The sequence below is a fragment of the Triticum dicoccoides genome, chromosome 6B (assembly GCF_002162155.2).
Source record: "Triticum dicoccoides isolate Atlit2015 ecotype Zavitan chromosome 6B, WEW_v2.0, whole genome shotgun sequence".
Taxonomy (NCBI): Eukaryota; Viridiplantae; Streptophyta; class Magnoliopsida; order Poales; family Poaceae; genus Triticum; species Triticum dicoccoides.
Window position 1 is genome coordinate 254,946,884 of NC_041391.1, and position 5,780 is coordinate 254,952,663.

Below are 5,780 nucleotides of genomic sequence, written 5' to 3' on the forward strand. Positions count from 1 at the left end.
GCACAACCTTACGCCTGCCTCCATTTTGCATATTGCGGGCTTTGTGGGCCTTTGCGAGCTGGTTTTGGGCATCGAGCCTCATTTTGCGCTGTGGAAGAAGCTGTTCTGCCTTGTGCCCCGTTCTCAAGAGGGGTCGATATATCAAGTGGGCGGAGCCGAACTATGGCGCATCGCCGGGACCGGATATCTATCCGGAACCCCGAAGAAGGCGTCCGAAGACTGGCCTTCGGAATGGTTTTATATAGAAAATGTCCCCCTGCCGGACCCTATTCGGATCGGCCTCCCTAAGTTCAATAACGCTCCTTTGAAGAAATGCCTAAGCTGGCATCCACGGAGCCCTCAGAAGGAAAATGATAGGGACATCCTTTACCTGATGAGCCGAATTAGGCTGTTTGCTCATTCCAGACTGACCATGATCGGGGTCATGGCCACATGCATTATGCGGGGGGTGCAGCCGCTCCAGTACAGAGGCCGGGATCGGTCGTCGATCTGATGAAGATCTTGTCCGCATTGTACAAGGGAGAAGAGGAGGAATTTCTCCGTGTCAATCCGCAGGGCGGATTTTCTATGAATAATCCTCCAAGCTGGGTAAGCGGACCTTTATTTTTGCCTATCCGATCCATACTCCCATAGTCAAGTATCTCATTTTGTGATTTCGGCGCAGGAACTACGCCGGGCCGTAAAGGATATAAACAGCCCGCCTCCACAACCCGAGGATCCGGAACGGTTCCTCGATCCGGCCTCCCAAGAGGATCCGAACATATCAGTGGAGCTGATCGACGGGGTATTTCACCAACTGAGCATCGATAATGCATTGGTCGCCATTACGGCTGATTACCCCGGAATACTTCCCGCTTCGCAGGTAACTGAGACCGAAGTCCCAATACTTTGAAAATGACCCATCCATGCGTGTTTTTGATCACCGTATACCAATGGTGTTTCTCAGGGGGCGCCCTTGAGGCGGAGGGCCGAGCCCGCGGCGGCTAGCTAACAAGGGGCAGCACGGCCCAGCAGGCTAAAAAGAAGTGCGGTCCGGATCGAAACTCCGGCGCAACGGTATGGCGCGTCACCTTACTCCCCGGCCTTATTCCCAGGAGGCATACTAATGCTCGTGCCCTTTCAGGAAGAAGAGCGCTCGCTGGACTATATCCGGAGAGGTTGCCAATCGATCCTCCGCTTGCCAGGCTCCAAAGCCAGGTCCAGAAGTGGAGGCGAACACGGGGCGTGCGTCGGATGTTCCTCCGACAGAGGATGCCGACAGGTTATCTGCCACCAATTCCGAGGTGGAGAGTGCCATGAATCACAGGCGCTGTCAGACAGTTCTTCGTAACGCGTGTTTCTCCCCAGAGGCATTGGATGCCTTTAATTCGGGAGATGCGCACCTCCGTGCCGCTCAAAATGGTCTAGCTAGAGCCACGGAGCAGTATGTAAAAGACATACGGGTGAGAAAATTTGACAGTTATATGTGCCAGTAGCCCCCGAGACTTGAAATAGTTAGAATAACTAATTTAAGGATCATTTATTGTGCAGGATCTTACAAAAAAGAATACCCACCAGTCCCAGGAGCTGGAGGAGTGCAAAGCCCAACTTGAGGCCGCACTAGCCATAGCGGGGGAAGCCAAAGAGACCCCCTCTAGTAATATATGCTTCAAAAGATAAGTAATTTGTGAAGTGCGGCGTGTATATAAGTCTGACAATAATATTGCAGATGGCGCCGGGATAGATCCGGACAAGCAACAGCTCATGCGCCGGTTAAAGGCCGGCGAGAATATGCTTACAAGGGTGAGGCAGGAGAAAAATAATCTCCAAGATGCCAATACCTAGCTGGGTGAGGAACTAAAGGATGTTCGTGCCCAGCTATCTGACTCCGTTAAGGAGAATCGGCGGCTTCGACGCGGCATTTTTAGTATGTGCTTGAACGAACTTTGAAAAAGAGTTCGGCGAGGAAGTCGACTAACAGAGTTATGTCTATAGGTACGCTCACAGGCCGTCCTACAGAGGAAATGCTCGGTTCTACGGGTGACCTTCTTCCCGAGCTCTTGCAACTGCACGAACGAGTTCGATAGGTGATGAAAGGCATCGCCCAGGCCTTGTGGCCATCTGTCTCCCTGCCTGAAGGCCTTGGAGAGCTTGCAGAGACACTACAAGAAATATGTCAACTTATGACCACCACTATTGGTCACTGAAAGGTCACAAATTTCCATTTATGACATTTTTGTGACCAAAAACAGAAGGTCAAAAGCTGGCCGTCGTAAACTGACTATAGCGAACTTTCTTCTGGAATGGTCAAAGACGTTTACGACCAAAATATTCCTACTTTGGCGTTTTGGTCACTAGCAACCTCACCCAAGCCACGTAGGCATCCAGCGTGGCAAGCTGATGTGTCACAAGATTCAGCCCGGTCCGATTCGATTTTCTACATGGGCCGAGCCCAACAATTCAACCTTTTATATTATTATTTTTCTGTCAATTCTTGTGGGCTACTTGGGCCAAGCCTAGTATTTCAGCTTCTTTGTTTTTGAGCCTTGGCCTTCTTACAATCAATTGATTTTCTATTTTCAATAATTATATTTTGGAGCTGGTCCCACTAGTCAGAAGGGTCCCACAAGTCATAATGCCATACATGAGTCCCACATGTCAGAAATTTCAAAATTGCTCAGATTATATTCATAAGTGGGTCCCACTGGTGAAGTTTCCATATCTTCTCAACATACATAACTGCTATTTCAAAGAGGACAGAACAAACATAGTTCATCAAATAACACTACATAGCCTTTTACAATCCGTTACAATATTACACTTTACAGTCTACTACAGAGCCAAAAGAATGGCTTCACTGCTTCACACTTGGCTTCACGGCTTCACACTCAGAAAAATTAGGACTGCAGTTCCTGTAAAAGAGTTAACATAAAGGAAAAAAATTAGGCTTGGAGCTCCTGAAAAAGAGTGAACGCATGAAGGAAAACAAGTAAGAAAACTATACAGGAAAACAAGTAGAGTGTATTGAGCACAATATGAACACTAGCATCTAGCATACTAGTTTCCGCAAAGAAAGAACACTCGACATCCAACATCTGAAGACATTGCAATGATTTCTAAGCACATCTAGCATACTAGTTTCCGCAAAGAGCATAAGCAAGCATGATACCATATCAATTGCATCACATCAACCAAATTATTCAGGATCATAAGCATGCAATTAAATTTGTGCTACTGCTGCTGTTATAAAACTACTGAACCAAGCTGCCTGCCATGTAAACAAGCATCCATTCATGTATTCCAACAGAACAGAACCCATGTGATGATAACAGCAGGAATTTGTAACTAGCATCCCTTAAGCACCATCAAGAGTATTTAGGGGCTCATCAACAGAACCCATGATGCAACAGGAATCCATAGTACTATTCAGCTAGAGTACGCATTTAGGGTGTTTAAACCCAGCAGCAGCAGGAACTTAAAAGGTACTACTGGTAACAATAAGATACTATGGTATCAATCAAGAAGCTAATATAAGGAGACGGCAGGGTAAATTCAGCTGGTGCGTTTCACTTGGGTATCCCTTTCTCTTGCTGGCCAGTGCAGTGCTTCATGGGTCCCTAGGTTTCAGCTTCTTCTTGGTCCTCGTCTGAAAATATAAAGTGTTGAAACAGAGTTAAGTTGGTAGCCACAAGTGATTCAAATCTCTAGGAGTGGGTTATCAATCCATTGCACACACTGCTGCGGAATCGGGAGATCGACGATCGATTCAAGACACCAGAATATGGAGAGCAGTACACAACACAAATATAACTGAAGGAGACATAAGAACATATATACAGAGTTGTAGTAGTTATCTCTGTCAGCATCAGATTGATGCAAAACACTAGTGAGTTGACTTGGCACATTGACTTTGAAACCAAACATCATGAATTTGTTATGCTAATCATCGACAAGCACCAGATCAGATTCTCTCAATGTACTTAGTGAGCAGCCACGCAAGAGAAATATCATTGACAGGCGACATAAAACAAGCGCTATACTGGCTTTCGGTGGTACCTTTGTTCGGCTGTAAGGATTGGTGCGGAGAGTGGGAACTCCTCGGTGCAGGGCACTTCCTCGGGCCACCCGTAGACAGTGGTTGATGAAGAGAACACAAGCTGCAGAGATGAAATGAAAGCAGTTTATTAGCATTCAGATCAGATGATGATGACAATCATTCGATTCGGTGTACTTAATCATATGCCTATACTTGTTCCTTCACCAAGTTACCAGCATAATTAATTTGTGCTAGTGGGCTGCAAATCTACTACATTTTATTGTGTAATGTCAGTCAGTTTGTGTAGCAGAACTGCTAACAATGAACCGAGCAAGTGCATATATACTGATCATGAGCACGACCGATTTTTTAATCAGACTACCTTTGTAAGTACCATGCATCGATCTCTGTCTACTTAATAACGGCAAGTGTAATTAATGGCCAGTGCTGCCAGTATTGAATGTACCACATCAGCAAGCATTACATAGTACTACTATGTAATTGATATGAAAAAGAAGATGCATCTCCCATGTTCAGCAATCAGGATCAACCATGAAGTTTCTACTACTCCTACATCATTTTAGCTAATCATTTAAGATGATCATTTAAGATGCTAATGTTTACTTGTCAAGTACAGTTATTGTTACTCTAAGATTTTAGCTAAGCAAATATAAAGATAAGAAGACACTTTGCCACCAATATTTTGTGACATCTGTAGAATTCGTACCTCATAAACATGCATGAAAAGTCTATCTCAAAGAAGTATACATACTGATCATGTTTAATTAATGGCCAGCAGCACAAAACAACCAATTATATTGCCTTACAAGTACTAGCAGAAAAAACCTCTAATAACCAGGCAGAGACCATCATAAGCAGCAGGATCGCACGAAGAAACCAGAATATGCAAGCTCCATCCACACATATGCAAGCTGCGAGACTACAGTGTCGGGACAAATCTAACTGAAAGTAGCACGTTCCACACATATGCAAGGTGAATCAATTGTTCTGGAGCAGTGAAGAGGATGGGTGGGGTGGGGTGCTCACTTGGGGCCGGTGCAGCCCATGGTGGTGCCGAGGCCTCCATTGAGCTTGAGCACCACGAGCTTGTCGAGCAGCACCTTCATGGCGTCGAGATCTACAGCACACACACACGATCCAGCGTTTAGCGTCCACAACCACAGACAGACACAAACAGTGACTGAACATTCGAATCGAATCCGAATCGACCACAGGAAAAAGCATCTCAGATGAGATGGTACCTTCGGGAGGGGGCACGAGGGTGTCGTAGGGCACCACCAACTCATCGGTGGGGGTCTGGATCTTGCTCCACTCGATCTGCTCCGCCTCGCCGCTGCAGAACAGACACAGAGAGCACAGCACCGCTGTCAGAAACCACCCACCCACCCACGCGCGAGCGAGCGAGCATACGCAAGGAGGAATCGGGAGGGAGATTCGCATTATTACCTGAGGTAGCGCGAGACGAGGCTGATGAACCCGGCCTTCTCGTTCTCGCTGCGTCGTCACCGACAAAAAGAGTAGAAACAACAGGTGAGCGGGAGCGGAGTGGGCGCCTACTGGCCGCTAGATCCGGGGGAGGGAAGGGGGATGGGTCGGGCGGGGCACCTGATCTCGCCGACCTTGGCGACGGCGTCGCGGAGGTTGTCGATCTAGGATTCGGCGGCGACGGCGGTGGCGGCCATCGTGATCCAGGCGGAGAGGAGCGACGCTGCTGCTTCGGGGGAAGAGGGCAGGACGGGAGATC

The 5,780-nt window shown here is 47.3% G+C and overlaps 1 long non-coding RNA gene across 1 annotated transcript; it reads right to left on the reverse strand.

The window, feature by feature from the left end:
• Positions 1-5,291: 5,291 nt before the first annotated feature.
• LOC119322082 lies at positions 5,292-5,691 on the reverse strand. The gene is made up of 3 exons (XR_005155399.1): positions 5,642-5,691; positions 5,483-5,530; positions 5,292-5,369 (listed from the first exon to the last, which is right to left on the reverse strand). It is a non-coding gene; the product is annotated as an uncharacterized LOC119322082 (long non-coding RNA).
• Between the last annotated feature and the right edge of the window lie 89 nt (positions 5,692-5,780).